At 37.8% G+C, this 25,172-nt stretch overlaps 2 long non-coding RNA genes across 3 annotated transcripts in view; one reads left to right on the top strand and one right to left on the bottom strand.

Annotated features, from left to right (window-relative positions):
- The first annotated feature begins 13,388 nt into the window (after nucleotides 1–13,388).
- The window catches only part of LOC138896967 (uncharacterized), a 58,531-nt gene continuing 46,747 nt past the window's right edge, over nucleotides 13,389–25,172 (top strand). For both annotated transcript variants that reach the window (XR_011410628.1, XR_011410627.1), the window contains exon 1: nucleotides 13,389–13,613. This is a non-coding gene — a long non-coding RNA (uncharacterized lncRNA). The remainder of the gene's footprint in view (nucleotides 13,614–25,172) is intronic.
- On the bottom strand, nucleotides 14,994–15,632 carry LOC108943654 (uncharacterized). The gene is made up of 3 exons (XR_011410626.1): nucleotides 15,518–15,632; nucleotides 15,227–15,430; nucleotides 14,994–15,029 (listed from the first exon to the last, which is right to left on the bottom strand). It is a non-coding gene; the product is annotated as an uncharacterized lncRNA (long non-coding RNA).

Below are 25,172 nucleotides of genomic sequence, written 5' to 3'. Positions count from 1 at the left end.
CTTGTTTTTAGCCATTTCAAGCATAATTTAACTATGGACTTCCAAATAAAATTTCGAACACGCTCCTAAGTCCAAAATCACCATACGGAGCTGTTGGAATCATCAAAATTGTATTACGGGATCGCTTTCTCAAAATGTTGACCGAAGTTAAGTTTAGCACTTTAAGGCGAACTTAAGGAACCAAGTGTTCCGGTTTCACCCCAAACACTTCCAAATCCCGAACCAACCATCCCCGCAAGTCATAAATCATTACAAGCACCTACGAGAAGTTTTATTTTAGGGAACGAGGTTCTAAAAGTTAAAATGGCCGGTTGGGTCATTACAGTAACCCCACACCTTTTTGGCTGCATATGATATGAAAAATACATGAGCTACTGATTCTTCATCCGGATTCACACAACACCAACACCTTGAAGGCATAAAATACCCCATCCGCCGTATTGCATCATCTAAAGGTAGCCTTCCTTTCCACAGCTTCCATATAAAGAAGGAAATTCTGAAAGGCAATCCCTTCACCCGCATATTCTTATAGGTTATGGAAACATCTTTCCTTCTTCTAAGATAATCCCAAGCTGTTTTGACTAAGAAGTTCCCCTTAGTTTCTAAATTCCAAATAGGCTTATCCAACACATTATCTTCCACTAGAGGAGCAACATTCTCCAAAATGTATGTCGCTAACTCTTCAGGCAGTATGTCATATAGCTTATCCACATCCCAAGATCCTTCATTCACAACATCATAGACATTGTGAATTATTTCATCACAAAAGAAGTCAGGTGGTGTAATAAAGTATAGGGATCCCAAGCCAGTCCAATTATCAAACCAAAATAGAGATGGTCCCATTTTTGGTTTCCATACAATCTCATGCTCCACAAGATCCCTACACTCTAGCATTTTTCTCCACACATGTGATCCATCTCTCCAAGGAACCACCAATGCATTTAATTTCTTGTAGTATTTCTGGCTCATGAATGAACTCCATAATGATGGCTTAGTTCTGAAATTCCATCATAGCTTACAAAACAAGGCTTTAGACATATCATGCAAGGATCTAAACCTTACTCCTCCTTCTTCACAAGGCAAGCATGGGGTATCCCAAGAATCCCAATGTCTAGCTCTCCTATCTACTGAATTGCTCCAGAACAACCTTGCAAATAATTTGTGAAGCTTGTTAATGATAAATGCATGTGGATTCACTGTTGATAACAAGTGTATGGGCATGCTTTGAAATACATGAGAGATCAACACTGCCCTTCCCCCAATGGACAGTAATTTCCCCTTCTAAGACTGTAATTTATACAGAACTTTAGTGATCAGACCTTGGTAATAATCCATCCTCCTTCTAGTGTAGAATATATGAAAGGAAAATATTACCTTCCAATCCCTGCGATCCTTTCCACTTTTCTGACCACCTCCTCATTAGTAGAGTGATGCAAATAAACTACAAATTTAGCCTTGTTAATCTTCTGTCCAGAGGCTACTTCATATGAATACAAAACCTCCATGATCAAATGTAATGAAGTAGCATCGGAGGATGAGAATATAATCGTATCATCTGCATAGGCTAAGTGATTTATCTTGGGACTCCACTTAGGTAATCCAAAGCCACATAAGTCTAAATTCAAATGAAGTGCATTCAAACCTCTTGAGGAAACTAAAAGAGCAACGCTTCTCCTCCTTTGAGGATCTTCTGAAGGGGCAGCATAATTTTGCCCCAAGTTCCCATGAACTGGGGACTGGGGAAGAGGAACGTCATCATCTCAGGCAACTGCGGCCGGTGGAGATGATGTAGCAATTGCTGGTGGCAGAAACGAAAATGGTAAAGAAGGAGATGAAGTTTATGGCGTTGAAGGATGAGAAGTGGCTGCAACGAGCGCGATTCTGGTTGTTGGTTTCTCATCAACCGAAGATGGCAGAGACCTGGTACTCAGCCTCACGGTACCGAGTACGGTGACTGGGAATCGAAAATGGGAGTTGGAATTTTCCACCATATCATACTCCCCCAGAGGGCCAAGGCATCGTCCTCAGTTGGTGTAACTAACTCAACAAATTGAGCATTCTGTTGAGTCGATAAAGGTCGTCGTCTTCTAAGTAGATAAGCTTCATCATCACTAGCTTCTCCATCATCATCAATAACCACGATGTCTATGGTCGGCTCAGGTACGTCGCTAAACACCATAGCATCTGAAGATGACTTGGGCACGACACTCATTTCCCTTTTATTTTTTCCGCCGGGCGTGGAGGAACATCTCTTTTTTGGTTGCTTATTCTCCTGTCGGGGACTCCGAAAAGAAGCACTTTCACCAGAAACAGGACCGGAGATGCCTATTTGAGTAAACGCCTCCTGAAGCAACCTCGCAGCATCAGCATGATTAGCCAAAACATCCTCCTCGGGGACGACAACTGAGCCCTGGGGTAGACCTGAATTCAACAAAGGAAAAGGGGGTTAATCGGCTTCCTTATATGAGAAAAAACACCAAGTTGAGTTTAACTTATCATGTTTTTAGCCTTCCATCCATATTTAAGGGGCCAGTTCTTTCCACATGCAGGTCTCAGACACAGTAACGTCCAAAATCATTTGGACCCACTGGTCCAAGCCTTCAACCCGCGGCAGAACCCACTGAGTCACTGAAATAAGTGGAAGAAGAAGTGCCAATAACGATATGGGACGATCTTTAATGGAAGTAAGAGAAATGATAAACTTACGAGTGCGGTTTCATGATTCCGGAAAGGATGAAGTCGTTGCCGGAATGATGTCACTAGTGGCAAATGCAAAAAATCGTTCCATCCACCCACGGTTGTTGTCATCATCCATGCTAGATAGAAGAGCATGATGGCCACGCTTGCTAATATTTACCATTCCCCCGCAGAAGATCTTGGGGGAATAGAGGTTGATCAACCAAGCTAGGGTTAGCTCCCCTCCCGTCTACTAGCACATGCATCGAAGACAAGAGATCACCCTCCACACAGAAGGACTTACTTGTGCCAGGCATACCTGGTAGCAGATGCAGAACTCTACGATGACGGAGTCGAGCTCTCCACTCAAAGAGAACGGTCCCAAAGTGAAGGAATATGTATAAAAATACGTAAAACCATTCTTGGGTAAGGTTACCCACTCTGCCAGATCAAGAGCGATAATGTCTAGATCTTGGCAATGACAATCTTCCTTCACATCAGGAAGTTGGAAGGACGAATTAAAAAGGGGTATCTGCCAACGGCCCAAGTACGAGGGTTGGAAGTAGGGAGCTTCTCTTCGAAGTCATTGAAAATGGTTCTCACCATAGGAGGAGTGGCCTCATCGGCTTTACCTTTATTTTTTTTTGAAGAACTAGGGTTTTTGGAAGAAGAAGCCATTTTTTATCAGAAAGGGATGAAAGTTTTCTCTCAAGAAGAAAATCAAAGAAAGGTGAAGAAAAAGTACGAAGTTGAGTAAAGAAGGTTTGAGAAAGTTTGATAAATTAAGAAGTGTAAATGAAGAAGTTTGATGTGTATAAGTAAAGGAATAGCCGGCTAAAATCGTGGTCGTAATTACCTCGATAACCGGCAAAAGTAATGCTGAATCGTGGGATGACGCGTGTTTGGGGCATTAAATGAAGAGAGATGTGCGCCTAATCAACCGTCCGAAACTTTTCATAGGGTATTAGAGAATTTCCCGCCAAGAAAGGTATCTCTACCAACTTCCCGATGACAAAAAGTTATGTCACCGGAAAGCACGGGACTATCTGTATGTGGTAAAATATATTTATATTTAATGATCGTATGAGAAAGCGACACTTGGAGTCATAGACAGAAGGTAGTGGAACCTGAAGGCAATGACGTCACTTATCATCCGAAAGAATGGTATTCATAAAGGCGAAATAAATGCTTGCCATCCGGTAGAATTCAATGAAGAATATTCTACAGCACTAAGTGCATGATCCATTACAGAGAATATGGCATTCACTGCTCACTGTTACAAATTCTTCAATGGCCATCATAATTATCATTTTAGAGGGGCATGATCCTAGGATCTTGTTCCTTAGAGGTAGCTATAAAAAGTGAGCTCCACTGTCATTGTAAGGGGAGGAATTCTGCAACAAGCATACAATATAATCTATCAAAGCACAATAACATTTTACTCTTATGCTTATTTACAATGTTCAAAGCATCTCTGGTAGCTCTGCGCCCAGGATTAAGATATCTGCCGTTTCATTTCAATTTCAAGGCTAAGTCTTACATCTTCGTCTAATTCATCTATTATTTTAAGATCAAATTAATCCACTTGTCTATAAACCATGTATAAATTCAACTGTACCATTTTATGAACAAAAATATTGAAGAATTAACTTAAATATTTAATTCTCTCTCTCTCTCTCTCTCTCTCTATATATATATATATATATATATATATATATATATATCACGTATAATTGTATAATCGTGATAACAACGATTTGGGCCGATTAACTATACAAAGATTCCTAAAATATTAAAGAGAAATTTTCATGAAGTACTATAGTTTAGAGCCTAATTACCATACATAATTATAGTTTGCCTAATTACCGTTCGTAGTTAGTGTATCAATTTAGTTATATCAAACACATACAACCAAACTCAGATTTTGGTGTACCAATGTGACAACTGACAAGTGGAATAGTTAGAGGGTGTTTGACTAAGCTTATAAGACGGTCAAACTGCCTTATAAGTACCTTTTGGCTTATCTACGCATTTGGTAAATACCCAAAGTGCTTATAAGTCAAGTGCTTATAAGCTAAAATTAGCCATAAGTCATAAATTGGTCACCCTCAACTTATTGCTTTTCATCTTATAAGCACTTTTAATTTGACCAAGGTTTTTACTAGTTTATGCTTAATAATAGTTTTTAATTCACAAAATATTTTTCCCAAAATAAATTTTCTAACTTTCTTTTCATTCCATATTCATTGGTTATCATTTTCTTTATAAAGAAACTTTTTAATTTATAATCTTTTCTAATGTTTTAAAGGATAGTTTAGTCATTTTAACAATAGAACAACTTATCAGCACTTTTCTACCAAACACATCAACTGCTTATTATCATTTTCAGCATGTCTATCCAAACACGTAAATGCTTATTTTAAAAATTAGTTTCAGCACTTAAAAATGCTTTTCAGCACTTCAAACTTATCAGCTATTTAACATCAGCTAATCCAAACAGGCTCTTACTCAGTTTTCCGATATAAAGCCACGTTTCTACGTCATGTTTGAGAGAGCTAATTTAAGTGGGACCCACCATTCCAGTTGTCACATTTTTAGAGGATCTCATACAAGTATTTGAATTTGTTACCGGACCCACTAATTCACTTGTCATTTGACTGGTTTGTACCTGTAATTTAATTGAGAAATAAATTATCCATGTTTAGTAGGCGTTTGGACATAAGAATTGTAAAATTCTGGGAAAAAGTGAAATATTTTTAAAGTGAAAATAGTATTTGAAAACTAGAGTTGTGTTGGACATGAATATAATTTTGGGTTGTTTTTAAAGTTTTGTGAGTGATATGAGTGAAAATTTTGAAAAACACTGATTTCGGAAAAAAAATAAAAAAAATTCCAAAAAAAAAGTAAATTTTTCTTATGTCCAAACGGGCTCTTAATTATCCCAGATTAGTTATCTCACCTAAGCAGGGATTAAAAAAACTACCATGAATTAGAAGAATTTCAGTCTACTTGATGTTCTCTGTATTTGACACTTGTTTCTTTTGGCTTCTTCAGTTCAACGTATGATTTTAGATTCTTTAAGCATACTTTAATTTAATCTTTTTGCATTCATGTTTCATGGTTGTCGCGTTCATGGATGTAGCACACTGATGTAGTCAATGTGTTTGACGAAATGCCTAAAACAACTAAGGCAATATTTATTTTTCTTATTTTCTTTTCCACATATGTTCTTTCTTCATGTCCATGCCTTTGAAAAAGCTTCTTTCATGTCTCGCCTTCAAACACTCTTTTTCAAACAAGAATGGAGGCTAAAAGCAATATATTTGTATGAAGCTCTGGGTCTCTACTGTTGTCGACACAAATCGACGGTGGTCGTCCATTTGCTGAAGCACCTCTGCTCTCTATTTTCCCTCTTTAGTTTTTGTGTTGCTATATGTTACTTGCTTGTTTGAGTAATAGCAATGTGATTTTCCCAATATTAGGCTAAGCATTGCTAGGAATTTCACAAGAAGACGTCATTCAATTGTGACTCCAGCATTCTTACCTTCTCTAGTGAGTAGCAATTGGGTCTTTGTTGCGTTGTGGTGGGCAAAATATGCAACAAGGGAAAAACAGTTGCACTCCTCTTGCAGTGGCCCATATTGCTCCTGTTGCAGCGAAGAAATCAAAGATGCCAAAAACTTGCTCTAAAATATGATAGACGCAGGACCACCACCTGGCAATGCAGTCTTCAATACAATTATCAGTACACTCTCTAACAATGGAGAATTAGGATAAACGAGTAAAATATTGAAGGTAATGGAGGGTAAAGGTTTGAAACCTAATGTATACACTTACAGTGCAATTATGAGTGGTTACGTGAAGTGGTATCAGATGGAAGAGGCTTGTATGATTTTTGATGAAGCCAAAAAGAAGCTAAGTCCTGTCACTTATCACACAATTAATTGGGGTTATTGCAAGCTCGAACAGATTGATAAGACTCTGAAACTATTAAGAGAGATGGAGCCTAATGCTGATGAATATAATAAACTTATTCAATCTCTATGCGTGAAGGTTTTCAATTGGACAACAGAGAAACTGCTAGAGGAAGCGAAGGAGAATGGGTTGCATCTGTTGAGGTTTTTTATTTTAAGATGAATATTCTTAAAATGAGGGTGAATGGGAAATGGAGGAAAAATGAAATTTTGAGTAAAATTTTAAGTTTCCCCACTTAACAATGAGACATTGTCCCATATTGGAAGTGGAAGACATTTTTGGTGGGTATATATATAATTGCTCTTCTTGTAGCTCTTAAAGAGTTAAGAAGAAATCAAGTCTCGTGCCGTCGTCGTTGTCGCTCGCTCGGCTTCGGCTACGGCTACGGCTACGGCTACGGCTACGGCTTCGGATTCTTGGACCAAATTTATTTGTTAATAGTAAATATTAACGTAAGATTATCCGTATTTGTAACGGATATTTTCCAATCCGTGTATTGATAATTTGTAACGGATATTTTCCAATCCGTGTATTGATAATTTGGCAGCCGGATAATGGTCTTTCCACCATGAAGTGCTTGCTCCACAAATATATAATGCTTGCTCCACCATGAAGGGTGGACGTTTGGTCTTGCACTCCTTCTTGGCTGCTATATATATGAGCAGCAAATGGTGAAGAAAGACACCAAAAACTCAACATACAATTCGCTCAACAAATTGGCTATACTTTGCACTCCTTCCTCTCAAAACTTCCATACGTTTTTCTAAGTATATACTCCTTCGTTCTGCATTGTTTTTAACTTCAAACAAAGCAACTGTAAGTGTGATTTTCTACCGAACTTTGTGTTCGCTGAAACACTGGGGTTTGAAGTACCGCTACACCAGTGTGTTATTCGTTCTATCCTGGGAGGAAATAATCCATTACCTTGGGTACTAGGAGGGGATTAAATTCCTTAAGGAAACACTGTGAATTCAGTGGGCTCGAATTTATAACTGTTTCATTACGTTAATTTATATTTTTGCAGAATTAGAATTATTATTTACAAATACAGCAATATTGACGGGGAATAACAATCTTAAGGAATTTAATATTTATTTCTGTATTTGTGTTATTCTAATTATTCTGCAAACTAAAACCTTTGTGGTTTGTGTACTCCCCTTTTGGAGAGTTAAGCCTTCGTGGCGTTTTGTTGGATATTAAAATCTACGTGATTTTTACTCCAGTTTGAAAACGTATATTAAACGTTTGTTTGTGTCATTCTTTTACAGAAAAGATGATGACTGAAAACGAAAACCAAGCTGTTCCGATGGCGACTGCCAACGCAACGACAAGCCGAACACCGGCGTTGGCACCAGCAGAAAAACCCGGAAAATTTTCCGGGATTGATTTCAAGCGCTGGCAGCAGAAGATGTTCTTCTACTTGACTACGTTATGTCTACAGAAGTTCATCAAGGAAGATGTTCCTGATCTGCCGGATAAAACTCCAGATAATGAACGCTTTCTCGTGATTGAAGCGTGGAAGCATTCTGATTTTTTATGTAAGAATTATATTCTTAGCGGACTGGATGATAATCTGTATAATGTATACAGTAGCATGGAGACATCCAAAGAATTGTGGAATGCGCTTGAAAAGAAATATAAGACTGAAGATGCCGGGATGAAGAAATTCGTTGCCGCAAAATTTCTGGACTACAAAATGATAGATAGCAAGTCTGTTATTACTCAAGTCCAGGAATTGCAAGTGATTATTCATGATCTACTTGCTGAAGGTCTTGTAATCAACGAAGCATTCCAAGTAGCAGCAATGATTGAGAAGTTGCCTCCATTGTGGAAGGACTTCAAAAATTATTTGAAACACAAACGAAAGGAAATGTCCCTTGAAGATCTCATTGTTCGGTTGAGAATCGAAGAGGACAATAAAGCTGCTGAAAGGAGAGGCCGTGGAAATTCAACAATAATGGGAGCAAATATTGTTGAAGCTAACAAGAAGAGGAAGAAGGCTTCTGGTCCGAAATACAACCCAAGTAAGAAGCGGTTCAGTGGAAACTGCTACAACTGTGGGAAAACCGGACACAAATCTACGGAGTGTCGTGCTCCGAAGAAAGACAAGAAAAGGGGTCAAGCAAACATGGTAGTAAACCATGATGATGTTGATAACTTGTGTGCCATGCTCTCTGAATGTAACTTGGTGGGAAATCCTAAACTGTGGTGGTTTGATTCAGGAGCCACTCGCCATGTTTGTGCAGTTAGAGAGGCTTTTGCTACCTATGCTCTTGCTGAACCCGGAGAGACAGTTTATATGGGAAATGCTTCAACAACAAAAGTTGAAGGATATGGGAAGGTATTTCTAAAAATGACTTCTGGCAAGGTCATGACTTTGAACAATGTCCTTCATGTTCCCGAAATGAGAAAGAATTTAGTCTCTACTGGACTTCTTGTTACGCACGGTTTTAAGTGCGTTTTTGTATCCAACAAGGTTGTAATTAGTAAGAATGGAATATTTGTGGGAAAAGGTTACCTCACCGAGGGCCTTTTCAACCTAAATGTAATGGTTGTTGAAAATAATAATAATATTTCAGCTTCTTCTTACTTACTTGAGTCAAATGATTTATGGCATGTACGTTTGGGTCATGTCAATTATAAAACCTTGCGGAAAATGATTAACTTGGAAGTACTGCCCAAGTTTGAATGCGAAAAATTAAGATGTCAAATATGTGTGGAATCTAAGTATGTTAAACATCCTTATAAGTCAGTTGAAAGGAATTCAAATCCTTTAGACTTAATTCACACAGATATTTGTGACATGAAGTCAATACCATCTCGCGGTGGAAAGAAGTATTTCATAACTTTTATTGACGATGGTACTCGATATTGCTATGTTTACTTACTGAATAGTAAAGATGAAGCAATAGACGCATTCAGGCAATACAAAAATGAAGTTGAAACGCAACTTAACAAGAAAGTAAAAATGATAAGAAGTGATAGGGGTGGTGAATATGAATCTCCTTTTGAAGAAATATGTTTAGAATATGGAATTATTCATCAAACAACAGCCCCTTACACGCCCCAATCTAATGGGATTGCGGAAAGAAAGAATCGCACATTAAAGGAGATGATGAATGCGTTGTTGATAAGTTCTGGTTTGCCACAGAACTTGTGGGGGGAAGCCATTCTTACGGCTAATCGAATATTAAATCGAGTGCCCCATAGCAAAACACAATCCATTCCATATGAACAATGGAAAGGAAGGAAGCCCAACTTGAATTATTTTAAAGTGTGGGGGTGTTTGGCAAAAGTGCAAGTTCCTAAACCCAAAAGGGTAAAGATAGGACCGAAAACCGTTGATTGTGTTTTCATAGGATATGCGACAAATAGTAAAGCATATCGATTTCTGGTTCATAAATCAGAAAATCCCGACATTCATAATAATACGGTTATAGAATCAGATAATGCTGAGTTCTTTGAAAATATATATTCATATAAAAAGGAATGTGAGTCGGTTGGTGAAGGATCTAAACGATCTCGGGAAGAAACAAAAGAAAGTACATATAATCAGGAGGATCCAAGACGTAGTAAACGTCAAAGGACGTCTACTTCATTTGGACCAGATTTTGTGACTTTCTTATTGGAGAATGAGCCTCAAACATTTAAAGAAGCTATGACTTCTTCGGAATCATTGTTTTGGAAAGAGGCAGTCAATAGTGAAATAGAATCCATATTGAATAACCATACATGGGAATTGGTTGATCTTCCTCCTGGAAATAAACCTTTGGGTTCTAAATGGATTTTTAAGAGAAAAATCAAAGATGATGGAACTATTGATAAATTCAAGGCAAGGCTCGTAGTCAAAGGGTATAGACAACGAGAAGGTCTAGACTACTTTGATACGTACTCTCCAGTTACAAGAATTACGTCCATACGGATGTTAGTAGCATTAGCTGCAGTGTATGGTCTTGAAATTCATCAAATGGATGTTAAGACAGCCTTCTTAAATGGAGAGTTGGAGGAAGAAATTTACATGGAACAACCTGAAGGGTTTGTGGTTCCAGGTAAAGAAAAGAAGGTATGTAGACTTGTTAAGTCTCTTTACGGACTAAAACAAGCACCCAAACAATGGCATGCGAAATTTGACCAAACAATGTTGTCAAATGATTTTAAGATAAATGAATGTGATAAATGTGTGTACATTAAAAATGTTCCAAATCACATAGTCATTGTTTGCCTATATGTGGACGATATGCTGATAATGAGTAATGACATTGCCAACATAAATGCTACTAAGCGTATGCTCAATAGCAAGTTTGATATGAAAGACTTGGGAGTTGCTGATTTAATTCTGGGAATTAAGATCCATAAGACTCCTCAAGGTCTGGCATTGTCACAATCTCATTATATTAAGACAGTACTTGAAAAATTCAAGCACTTGGGCTTTAAAGTTGCAAAGACTCCAATTGACGTGAATCTTGCATTAGCAAAGAACAAAGGCCAAAGCATATCACAATTGGATTATGCTCGTGTGTTGGGATGCTTAATGTATATCATGAATTGTACACGACCAGATATAGCTTGTGCTATAAGTAAACTGAGTCAATATACGAGCAATCCAGGCCAATCTCATTGGATGGCAATGAAACGAGTTTTGGGATATTTAGAACATACCCAGAACTTTGAATTGCACTACAGTAATTTCCCTACGGTGATTGAGGGATACTGTGATGCAAATTGGATCACCGGTTCAACTGATTCTAAGTCCATGAGTGGATATGTATTCACTATTGGTGGAGGAGCGGTATCTTGGAAGTCGTCCAAACAAACATGTATTGCCCGCTCTACAATGGAGGCTGAATTCATAGCCTTAGATAAAGCCGGTGAAGAAGCTGAATGGCTCCGGAATTTCTTGGAAGACATTCCATTTTGGCCCAAACCATTGGCACCAATATGCATACATTGTGATAGTCAAGCGGCAATTGGAAGGGCTGGGAACGTCATGTATAACGGTAAATCTCGTCATATACGACGAAGACATAAAACCGTTAGGCAATTACTCTCTAGAGGAATTATCACGATTGACTATGTAAAGTCAAGTGATAATGTGTCGGATCCACTTACAAAAGGCCTAACTAGAGAGGTAGTTGAGAAATCATCAAGGGGAATGGGGCTATGGCCGAGAACAAGTCATTGTGGCGGTAACTCTACCTAGAAGACTGGAGATCCCAAGATCTAGGTTCAAGGAGATCAAACAAAGTCATTAATGACGGTTCAACATTGTCAAATAAAATTTTAGTCCATTCTCGTGATGAGACAATGTTCAGTACCAAGGATAAAGCATTAAGGCTTTTTAATGATTTCTAAATTTGATACGGGGTATATCAAATAGTGTATCTACAGGATGACACGTTTAGGAATTACCTATTTAAGTGTAAAGTGTGAGCCGCTTCAAGGAGAACTTTGTAAGGCCAGTTCTCTACGCATTTATGAAACCAGGAGGTGTTCATGGCTGAAACGAACACAACAATGAGAACCAAAGACGGTTAAGGGTTGATTGTGTGACTTATGGTTGTCTAAGTATACACCAAAGATCGACGGTTCAAAGATATCAAATCTACCGATTGACCGAGTATATCTGACATAAGTTTACTACGGAAAGTTCAAAGGGAAACCTACTTATCGAGATGCAATTAATCCTTGCTTGTAAATCACACAGTTTTTTCATGCATACTTCCGTGATATAGCCATTCCCCATTCATGTGGGGGATTGTTGAGGTTTTTTATTTTAAGATGAATATTCTTAAAATGAGGGTGAATGGGAAATGGAGGGAAAATAAAATTTTGAGTAAAATTTTAAGTTTCCCCTCTTAACAATGAGACATTGTCCCATATTGGAAGTGGAAGACATTTTTGGTGGGTATATATATAATTGCTCTTCTTGTAGCTCTTAAAGAGTTAAGAAGAAAGCAAGTCTCGCGCCGTCGTCGTCGTCGCTCGCTCGGCTCGGCTTCGTCTACGGCTATGGCTTCGGCTTCGGATTGGGATTGGGATTGGGATTTGGATTTGGATTTGGTCAAATGATCGATTGATTGATTAATTTTTTGGACCAAATTTATTTGTTAATAGTAAATATTAACGTAAGATTATCCGTATTTGTAACGGATATTTTTCAATCCGTGTATTGATAATTTGGTAGCCGGATAATGGTCTTCCCACCATGAAGTGCTTGCTCCACAAATATGAAGTGCTTGCTCCACAAATATGTAATGCTTGCTCCACCATGAAGGGTGGACGTTTGGTCTTGCACTCCTTCTTGGCTGCTATATATATGAGCAGCAAATGGTGAAGAAAGACACTAAAAACTCAACATACAATTCGCTCAACAAATTGGCTATACTTTGCACTCCTTCCTCTCAGAACTTCCATACGTTTTTCTGAGTATATACTCCTTCGTTCTGCATTGTTTTTAACTTCAAACAAAGCAACTGTAAGTGTGATTTGCTACCGAACTTTGTGTTCGCTGAAACACTGGGGTTTGAAGTACCGCTACACCAGTGTGTTATTCGTTCTATCCTGGGAGGAAATAATCCATTACCTTGGGTACTAGGAGGGGATTAAATTCCTTAAGGAAACACTGTGAATTCAGTGAGCTCGAATTTATAACTGTTTCATTACGTTAATTTATATTTTTGCAGAATTAGAATTATTATTTACAAATACAGCAATATTGACGGGGAATAACAGCATCTAAATGCAATCATAAATGGTCTTTTAAGAGCAGTTATGGAGTTAGAACAAGAAGGAGCAGAAGACACGAACATACGCGGATTTATGATTTAAGCTCTATGAGTTCAACATTTGTGGTTCTTAGAGTATTGAACACATAATATGTTTAAAGTTATGGGCTAAGATTAACCCGGTACAACATAGTTGCATCCAACCCCCAGCATGAAGTAATGACAACCGCATAGTAGGTACTAAACTCTGCCTTTAGCTGTAGGGATCTGTATCTTCTGTTTCATTTCATGTTTAGATATTTTTTTATTTGGAAATAATTTAATCCAAGAAAGCCATCACCAAACAGAAATAGGACATCTTCAACACTCTGCAATGGCATTCTGAATAACAGCAGATGCCTTTGCGGAGTGTTGAAGATGTTCTCTTTCTGTTCGCTGATGGTTTCCAAGTATATACTTATTACATCCTGTCAAACTCCTTTCTGCTTATTTGTGTCCTTCAGTAGTGAAAACAAAGTCTTGTTTATAAAGAAAAGGCTAGAAATGCACAGGCAATTATGCTCCTTCAAGTTGGTAGGTGAATTTTATTTTTAGGTGAAATTAGAGGGGGGAAACATTTTTCACCCTATTTCTAATAGCATAAAAATCCTGATTTAAATAAAAGCTCCTTGGCGAACAAAAGTTCTTTTTCATGATTGTTTGCTAACACTAAACAAAAACAAACAAAAAGATTAAAAGGAGAAGTCAGAGCACGCGACGTGCAAAATTTATGACAAACAAATATTTCATATTTCCTTGGACATGGAAAGTAACTAATATCATCATAGTAGTAATTAACATAATGTCTCGAACCCACCAGGTCCTCCATAAAATGCCATATGCTGATACTTTCCACCTCTCCAATGTGATACATCCATAACACCATACCGATCAGAATCATCAACACGTACAATCGTTTTGTCTATATGTACGGTCTCACTTTTACCATTTAAAACATTAAGTCTCCTACAATAAGCATCGTAATTTGGATCTCCAATAGGAAAACAGCTGGAGCTCATTGGAGGTTCAGACACGCTTGGCGGACTGTATGCTACTCCTCCCCACTCAACACTAGTAGCAAAGCTTGCCAAGTTGCTGAAAAGCCTTTGAGGCCAAAAACCAACTTGTTCGTTGCTTTCACCAAACTCGTTCGATGAACATTGCGATCTCCAATACTCTTTTATCTCCACGTTGTGTAACTGGATCAAAGACCGCATCAATAGGGTACTTACTACTTACAATGGCAAATCCAGGGCATAGCGTGTTGAAGCAATGTGTATTACCATCCTAGTAAATGTAAAATAGGCATTAACGCTTCTCAATCGAGGTATTATTTAGCTAGAAATATGTACTACTTTCATGATCACAAAACAAAAATCATTAAAGAACACAAATTACCTGAAAATGTACAAAAAATCTAGTCTTATTGTCCCCGTATAGTGTTGGATCCACCTGAAACATAAAATAGATTTATCATGGTTGAATGGCAGCTCATGTTATAGGTTCTAACTTACATCCTAAAGGTCAATAGTTAATCTCATCTCCTAGAAAATAAAAAGAAAACAAGCTATCACAAATGATGGAACTTCTCTTTGGCTCACTATTGTTGTTACTCTGCATTAAACCAACAGAATATATATGATATGCTACGATGATGGAAGACTTAACATTTTTTTTTACATGAACCCCTTTTTCTTGTTACAATTATATTGATGCTTAAACTATTAGATTCTAACAAATGAAATCAGTGATTCTTTTTTTCTGGAAATGAATTATCAAGATAGGCAATGATTTGGGTCACATTATCTTACATTACTCAATGGAGCTTCATATGCGATAGCTTCTGGTGGCGGAATATGTCTTTGTCTAATAAGACCATCTTTGGTAATTCTTTTAATAGGAACAGTTTCGAAAGGACAACATCTTTCCTTTAACCATATCCCTGATGACTCATTAGCTTCATGAACTGCTGACATATCTGAATTTTGTAGTGTGCTAGCTAAAGTAGGTTTTATCTGTCAATCAAAAACTTAAATATGTGTTATCAACAATTCTAAATTATTATTAAATAGTTGAAAGTAAAATGAAAAGAGTAAACATACCTTAGGATGAATATCGTGATTCTTTAACAACGGATGATCAAATGCAGGTTGTTTATAGAAATTCATGCAATCATGTGTATCCCCATATTTTTTATTTGACCCAAAACATCGTAAAATAAGTAATCTTCAGATATAAAAATATGGAATTGAGGAATATGTATATTTTTTTCTACAAAAGTAATGTTGGCACACTAAGAAAATAATCACTCAAAACACTTGAGAATACATTGACTTTCAGCCAACATACATACCTTAATTGTTTTGACTGCTGGCTTGTTCAAAAGTTTAAGTTGCTTCTCCAACTCTGAATCCTCTAGTTTGGATAGCTTTTTTTCTCCTTGAACTCCGCTATAACTCAAAAGAAAATATAACACTAGCAGAGTTTGTTGAACTTGAACAATTCTTTGACGAATCAACATAGCCTGAGTCCCTTAAAATTATCTCTATGGGCATGAATGCTTAATATTTATAGATACAAAAAACTAGTAATATTTAATAAACAAAATTAATTAATTGAACTTACTTGATTTACTAGATGTACGAGATTTGAAGTGTTTGAGCATCTATCATTAAGAGGAAAATGTTATATAGAGGAGTAGACGAGTTTTAAAATGGGTATTATATGTGATATTAAATCACAAAATTATTAAAGCAGAATTAACCAAATCCAGGGAAGATTTCCAGTCAATGAATGATGAATGTTCTCTTCTTAATATATAATCCAAAGATAATCTGGCCATAGATTACCAGTAAATTTAATTGAATCTACAGACGATTTCTGTTAATTAAGCTCTGTTCACTTCTAAGTGATATTCAAAAAGACACTCTGACCATAGATTATAAAAATTTGGATAAATTCACTTGCCCCTTTAACTTTGCCTAGTGATTAGTGAACCTCATTTCCCTCCTAAACTATTTTTTTCATCAATCATCCCTCGAGCTTTGTTTTTTCAAAGAACTTAGATTATGTTAATCTTACTAGTAATATAGTCAAACTGTCTTTTTGGGTTTTTTCTTAGAGGCAAGCTATAAATTTTATTGACATAAATCTTTGTAGATTTTGGTGATCCTCCTCTAATAATTACATTAACTCTAATATCTTGTATAATAGCCATTCACAGCTCCTTTATCTTGACCTGTATATAAGATCTTTCTGAAAGAAAAAGTGATAGTTTCCGACAAATTTACTCACTCAAAGGCCTAGCAAATAAAGTAGGTGCTCTGTTAAATACTATTTTCTTGCTTCGTTAATTAATTTATACTAGTGTTAGAACCCGCGCGATGCGCGAATAATTTAACAGAATATTAATCTTATAAAGTTATGATCTAATATATTAAATTATTTTAATAAATATTAGTTATTATTTTATTATTTCATGTAGTGTACAAAATTATTAAAATTTATACAAAACAAATGAATACACATTAAATAGTAATCGAATAAATTATTTGTTCCTTATTATTCTTTATTATTATTAAATTAGCAAGTACTTAGTACTATATATTTACTAATATGACTTTTTAGTAACTTGTCAATTATTTTTATATTTTCAAATTAATTCTCTTTTATTATAATATAGATATATATATTTATTACTCTGAAAATATCTCTTTTTAAAACTTATGTTATATTGTTCAAAATTCTTAAATTTTCTATATTTATCAATAATTTTATTGAGTGTTATTTATTTATTATTTATTATTTATTAATTAAGTCTATATATATATCATAAAATTGTATTCAGCCCCATCTTTTCATACATTCTTTTCTAGTGTAATATTTGATTAGTTTTCATATTTTGAAATTTACTGAAAATTTAAATAATGTAATATTTTTACTAAATTATAATTTTAAATTCATCAAAAGTATAAAGATATAAGCCTTTTTATTATTTTATAAAAACTACCAATATGTATAATTATTTTTAATTTAATTTAAATTATTAACTAATTATATATATATATATATATATATATATATATATATATATATATATATATATATATATAGAGAGAGAGAGAGAGAGAGAGAGACTATTATATTAGGAAAACACTACTCCCCAATTTGAATTGAAAGTTTTTTTTTATTTCTTTATTTTCGTTTTAATTATTTTAAAATAATTTTAAAACTCCTAGTTAAAACTATTCCCTAATTTGAATTGGCATTTTTTTTTAAAACATTTCTATAACTCCAACTTAAAACTACTCCCCAATTTGAATGGGTAGTTTGTTATTTTATTTTTCTTATTGTAGTTGTCACGACCCAATTTCACTTGTAGGTCGTGATGGCGCCCAACACTACAGCTAGGCAAGCCAACTAATAAATTAAGCATACATTGATAAAATTTAAAACCAAGAAAATATAAACACAAACTCTACTAATGTGTGTGCCAAGACCTGATGTCACAAGTGAATGAGCATCTAATAGATTATACAAAACTCTGAATACTGTCTGAAATGAAATAGACAGAATGTAAATACAAGAAGAGATACTGGTAGCTGCAGAACGGCTCGGAAAGGCAGCTCACTACTATGCCTCGGGATGACATGGATATGTGATGATAGGTCCTCCACTAGTACCTGTATCAGATCCTGCACAAAAAGTACAGCAAGTGTAGTATGAGTACGCAAAAAACGTGTACCCAGTAAGAATCAAGCCTAATCTCAAAGTGGTAGAGACGAGATGACCAACTTTGACACTCACTATGGGTCAATAATAATAATTGAAATAAGACTAGAATATTTAAATCAGCATGATTCCCAGAATATAACAATAATTTATTTAACTAGCAGAAATAATTAAATTCCTTCAAAATGCAACAATATTTCCGTATATATATATATATATATATAAATCCTTCAATTTCAATAAAATTCCAATATATCAAATAGCTTTACAAGCTGCAATTCAATTTCAATGAATTTTTAATTTATCAAATAGCTTTACAAGCTGCAATAAACCGTCAAAGTATCGTGTAATTATTATTATTATTAAGCACGATTTCTACCAAGGGACGTGTGGCACGATCCATAGATGCATCTATCGTGCCGAGGCGTTCGGCCCGCTCTACAAGAAAGGAGGATATTTTCTTATGTGCCTCCGGAAGGAAAGTATATTTATTATAAGATAAATTCGAGAGGAGAACAATTTCTTTAAACAGTTAATTAATTTAAACAGAAAATTAAGCATATGAGATTTTCATCTTTATTATATTTCCTAACAATTCATAAAATAATTCAATTAAATAAAGAATATAATTTACACAAGTAATGCATGCTTTGAGTCCTAAACTACCCGGACTTTAGCATTAATAGTAGCTACGCACGGACTCTCGTCACCTCGTGCGTACGTATCCCCCACAATTAGCAATAATTATTTAATTTTTAATCACCTATGAGGTAATTTTCCCCTCACAAAATTAGACAAGAGACTTACCTCGTCTTGCTCTAATTTAATCCACTATAAGGCTTTTTCCATGATTATCCAACTCCGTCTGGCTCGAACTTAGCCAAAATAATTCGATACAGTCACTAAATATTATATAAATCAATTCTATAAGAAAATACTACATTTTAAAGAAAAGATCCCGAAATTAATTAAAAATTCGCCCGCGGGGCCCACATCTCAGAATCCGGTGAAAGTTATGAAATCTGACAACCCATTCAATTACGAGTCCAACCACACCTGTTTCACTCAAATTCGACTTTGAATCGATACCGAAATCTCAAAATTCGTTTCTATGAGATTTCTAAAAAATTTCAAATTTCAATCTCGAAACACTAATTAAATGGTGAAAACAATGATATATTTGTGTATATAGACCAAATCCGAGTTGGAATTACTTACCCCAATTGTCTTTCCTTGAAAATTTGTCAAAATCGCCTTTGCTCCAGCTCCAATTTATTTAAAATGGCGAATGGGATGAATGCCCTCTTTTTATAAAACTGCCCAGATAACCTTCGGAACTGGGCCTCGATCGTGGCTTCGATCATCGCCCTTGAGCCTAGGCCTCGATCTTGACTTCGATCACAGGCTCAAGCCTGGACCTCGGTCATGGCCTCCATTATGGCATCGAGTCTAGTCCTTCGATCATAGCCTCAATTATGGCATCGAGCTTGAGCCTTCGATTGTGACCCTCGATCTTGGGTCTCGATCCTGGCCCTCGAGCCTTGCCTTCGATCATGGCCCTCGAGCTGGACCTTTGATCATGGCTTCGATACACAAGCTCGAGCCTGTGCCTCATCAACCCTGGGCTCGATACCTGGGCTCGATATGTGGCTCGATATCTGGGCTCGATCACAACCCAGAATGTCCAACAGAAGAGGTAAAACTGCAGCACCTTTTTAAGTCCAACTTTTGATCCGTTAACCATCCGAAACTTACCCAAGACCCTCGGGACCTCAACCAAATATACCAACAAGTCCTAAAACATCATACGAACTTATTTGAAACCTCAAATCACATAAAACGATGCTAAAACCACGAATTATGCTTCCATTCAAGCTTCATGAAACTTAAAATTTCTAACTTCTACACTTGATGTCGAAACCTACCAAATCAACTCCGATTGACCTCAAATTTTACGCACAAGTCATAAATGACATAACGGAGCTATGAAAAGTATCTGAACTGGATTCCGGCTACGGTATCAAAAAGTCAACTCCTCGGTCAAACTTCCAAACTTAAATTCTTATTTTTAGCTATTTCAAGCCTAATTTAACTACGGACTTCCAAATAAAATTCCGAACACGCTCGTAAGTCCAAAATCACCATACGGAGCTGTTAAAATCATCAAAATTCTATTCTGGGGTCGTTTTCAGATAATTAGACATTTGGTCACTATTCAAACTTAAACATTTTAATATTTCTTCAAAATTCCATATCTCGGGCTAGGGATCTCGGAATTTGATTCCGGGCATATGCCCAAGTCCCAAATCACGATACGGACCTACTGGAACTGTCAAAACACTGATCTGAGTCCGTTTTCTCAAAATGTTGTCTCAATTGAGTTTTTAAAGCTCCAATCCACATTTTAAATCCATTTTCCACATAAAAAAAACTTTCCATAAAATTTTACAGATTGCGCACACAAGTCAATGAATGATAAATAGTACTTTTCGAGGTCGTAGAACACATAATTAATTATTAAATTTAAAGATGACATTTTGGTTCATCACATTCTCCACCTCTTAAACAAACGTTCGTCCTCGAACGAGTTTAGAATTATACCTGAAGTGCTGAATAAGTCTGGATATCTGCTTTGCATATTTTCCTCGGCCTCCTAAGTCGCTTCCTCGACTGGTTGGCCCCTCCACTGGACTTTTACTGCAGAAACCCTCTTGGACCTCAACTGGCGAACCTGTTTATCAACAATGGAAATTGGCTCCTCTTCATAACCCAAGCTATTATCTAGCTGAAATGTGCTGAAGTCTAACACATGTGATAGGTCGGCATGATACTTCCGGAGCATAGATACGTGGAAAACCGGATGAACTCCCGATAGGCTGGGAGGTAATGCAAGCTCAAAAGCAACCTCCCCAACTCGTTTCAACACCTTAAATGGGCCTATAAACCTTGGGCTCAACTTGCCCTTCTTCCAGAATCTCATAATTCCCTTCATCGGCGAAACCTTCAAGAGAACTTTTTCACCTACAATAAATGATATATCACGTGCTTTCTGATCCGCGTAACTTTTCTACCTGGACTGTGCTGTACGAAGTCATTCCTGAATCAACTTTACCTTTTCCAAGGCATCCCTTACCAAATCAGTACTATATAACTTAGCCTCACCTGGCTCAAACCATCCGATAGGTGAACGACATTGCCGACCATATAAAGCCTCAAATGGAGCCATCTCGATGCTTGATTGGTAACTGTTATTATAAGCAAACTCGGCCAAAGGCAGAAAACGATCCCACTGACCTCCAAAGTCGATCACACATGCCCTGAGCATATCCTCCAAAATCTGAATTGTCTGCTCTGACTGCCCGTCGGTCTGCGGATGAAAGGATGTGCTGAGCTCTACACGGGTCCCCAACTCACTCTGTACTGCTCTCCAGAAATGTGAAGTAAACTGAGGGCCTCTATCTGATATGATGGATATTGGCACACCGTGCAACCGAACTATCTCTTGAATATAAATCTGGGCCAACCTCTCTGAAGTATACGTAGTCACAACAGGAATAAAATGTGCTGACTTGGTCAACCTGTCAACAATCACCCAAACTGCATCAAACTTCCTCAAGGTCCGCGGCAACCCAACTACAAAGTCCATAGTAATTCGTTCCCATTTCCACGCTGGTATAGTCATCTGCTGAAGTAGGCCACCTGGCCTCTGGTGCTCATATTTCACTTGCTGGCAATTTAGACACTTAGATACATACTCAACTATGTCCTTTTTCATTTGTCTCCACCAATAATGCTGCCTCAAGTCACGATACATCTTAGTAGCACCTGGATGAATAGAATACCGAGAACTATGTGCCTCTTCCAGGATCTTTTTCCTCGGTCCATCCACATTAGGAACACATAGACGATCCTGGAGTCGCAGAACACCATCCGCTCTAATAGTAACTTCCTTGGCACCACCTCGTAGTACCGTTTCACGAAGAGCCATCAAGTATGGGTCATCATATTGGCGAGTCTTGATCTATTCAAATAGTGAAGATTGGGCCACCACACATGCAAGAACTCGGCTGGGCTCTGAAATATCCAACCTCACAAGTTTGTTAGCCAAGGACTTAATATCTGAGGCTAATGGCCTTTCCTCTGCTGAAATGAAAGCCAAACTACCCATACTCTCCGCCTTCCTGCTCAAGGCATCTGCAACCACATTTGCTTTGCCCGGATGATACAAGATAGTAATATCATAATCTTTTAGTAACTCCAGCCATCTGCGTTGCCTCAAATTTAGATCCCTCTGCTTGAACAAATGCTGCAAACTGCGATGATCAGTGTAAACTTCACAAGACACCCATAAAGATAATGCCTCAAAATCTTTAGAGCGTGAACAATCGCAGCTAACTACAAATCATGTACTGGATAATTCTTCTCATGGGGCTTCAGCTAACGTGAAGCATATGCAATAACTCGCCTTTCCTGCATCAATACACAACCCAAGCTAACGCGTGACGCGTCGCAATACACTGTATATATTCCCGAACCAGATGGTAACACTCACACGGGTGTTGTAGTCAGTGCTGTCTTGAGCTTCTGAAAGCTTGACTCACAATCACCGGACCATCGGAACTGAACACCCTTCTGTGTTAATTTGGTCAAAGGTGCTGCAATAGATGAAAAACCTTCGACGAACCGACGATAATAACCTGCTAAACCTAGAAAACTCCTGATCTCAGTCGCCGAAGTGGGAGGATGCCAATTCTGAACTGCCTCAATCTTTTTGGGATCAACTTTAATACCTTCGCCCGATACAATATGTCCCAAAAATGCTACAGACTCTAGCCAAAACTCACATTTAGAGAACTTAGCATATAGCTTTTGTTCCCGCAATGTCTGAAGCACTACTCTCATATACTGCTCATGTTCCTCCTTACTGTGCGAATAGATTAATATGTCATCAATGAAGACAATGACAAACGAATAAATATATGGCATGAATACCCTGTTCATCAGATCCATAAATGCAGCCGGGGCATTAGTTAAACCGAAGGACATCACCAGAAACTCATAATGACCATATCTAGTCCGAAAAGCAGTCTTCGAAACATCCGAATCCCGAATCTTCAATTGATGGTACCTCAACCTCAAGTCGATCTTAGAGAATACCCTAGCACCCTGCAACTGATCAAATAGATCATCAATACGCAGCAACGGGTACTTGTTCTTAATAATGACTTTGTTCAATTGACGATAATCAATACACATCTGCATTGTTCCATCGTTCTTTTTCACAAATAATACTGGTGCACCCAAGGCGATACACTCGGTCTGACGAACCCTTTGGCTAGTAACTCTTCAAGCTGTTCTTTCAATTCTTTCAATTCTTTCAGAGCCATGCGATACAATGGGATAGATATAGGCTGGGTATCTGAAGCCAAGTCAATATAGAAATCAACATCACGATCAGGTGGCATACCTGGATGATATGACGGAAATACATCGGGGAACTCTCGAACTACAGGCACTGAATCAATAGCCGGAGTCTCTGCAGTAGTATCCCAAACATAGGCTAGATAAGCCAAACAACCCTTCTCAACCATGTGTTGAGCCTTTATAAAGGAAATAACTCGATTAAATGAACTAACAGGTGAACCCTTCCACTCCAGCTTAGGAAATGCTGGAATAGCCAAGATAACAGTCTTGGCATGACAATCTAGAATAGCATGATATGGAGATAACCAGTCCATACCCAGAATAATTTTAAAATCGGTCATCTCAAGCAATAGGAGATCGGCTCTAGTTTCATAACCACAGAATGTAATAATACAGGACCGGTAGATCTGGTTCACAATAACAGAATCACCCACAAGAGTGGACACATAAACAGGAGTACCCAAGGACTCACGAGAAACACCCAGGAATGGAGCAAATAGAGATGACACATGTGAATACGTAGATCCTGGATCAAATAATACTGAGGCATATTTGCCACAAACAGTAATAATACCTGTAATCACGGCATCTGAGGCCTCTGCATCTGGTCTAGCTGGAAAAGCATAGAACCGAGCTGGAGCACCAACTGTCTGGCCTCTGCCTAGCTGACCTCAACCTCTAGGATGACCCCTACCCACCTGTCCTCCACCTCTGGGTGGTCAGACTACTGGTGGAGCAACTGGTCCGGTAAGCATAGGCTGCTGACCCTGCTGTACTGGTCTACCCCGAAGCCTGGGGCAAAACCTCCGCATGTGACTGGGATCCCTGCACTCGTAACAACTCTTTGGTGCGATGGGTTGCTGACTAAGTGTCTGGCCCTGGGGTCGTGAATACCTATTGGGAGGACCCTGAATAGATGGTGGGCGGTAAGAACTCTCTGGGATAGCACTGAGATAAGGTCGCACTGGAGCACCTCGAGGAGGTGGTGGTGCTGGATATGGGGGTCTGCTGGACTGTCCCCTCACGAACTTACCTCTGACCCCGGACGGAGCACCTCTGAACTCTCCAGACTACTTGAACCGCTTATCTCTCATAATCTGCTCTCGGCTCCGCTGACGTACACCCTCAATCCTCCGGTCTATCTCCACAACTCGCTCATAAGAAGTACCCATCTCAACCTCTCGAGCCATAGTGGCCTGAATACCAGTATGTAAACCGGCTACAAACCTTCGCACTCTCTCCGCCTCAGTAGGGAGTATCATTAATGCATGGCGAGATAATTCGGAAAACCTCGCCTCATAATCAGTCACTGACATCTGACCCTGCTAGAGCTGCTCAAACTGAAACCGCAACTCTTCCCTCTAGGAGGGTGGAATATACCTGTCCAAGAAGATACGGGTGAACCTATCCCAAGTCATGGGAGGAGAATCTGTTGGTCTGCCAAGAGCATAAAACTGCCACCATCTACGGGCTCTACCCATTAGCTGAAAAGTAGCGAAATCAACCCCATGGGATTCCAATATCATCATGTTGTACAGTCTATCCTTGTAACGATCAATGAAATCCTGTGGATCCTCATGTCACTCACCCCCGAAGAGAGGA

This window comes from Nicotiana tomentosiformis, chromosome 8 (assembly GCF_000390325.3).
Source record: "Nicotiana tomentosiformis chromosome 8, ASM39032v3, whole genome shotgun sequence".
Classification (NCBI taxonomy): domain Eukaryota; kingdom Viridiplantae; phylum Streptophyta; class Magnoliopsida; order Solanales; family Solanaceae; genus Nicotiana; species Nicotiana tomentosiformis.
Note: the sequence above shows the minus strand (reverse complement) of the source record. Positions and strands in the feature narration are given on the sequence as shown.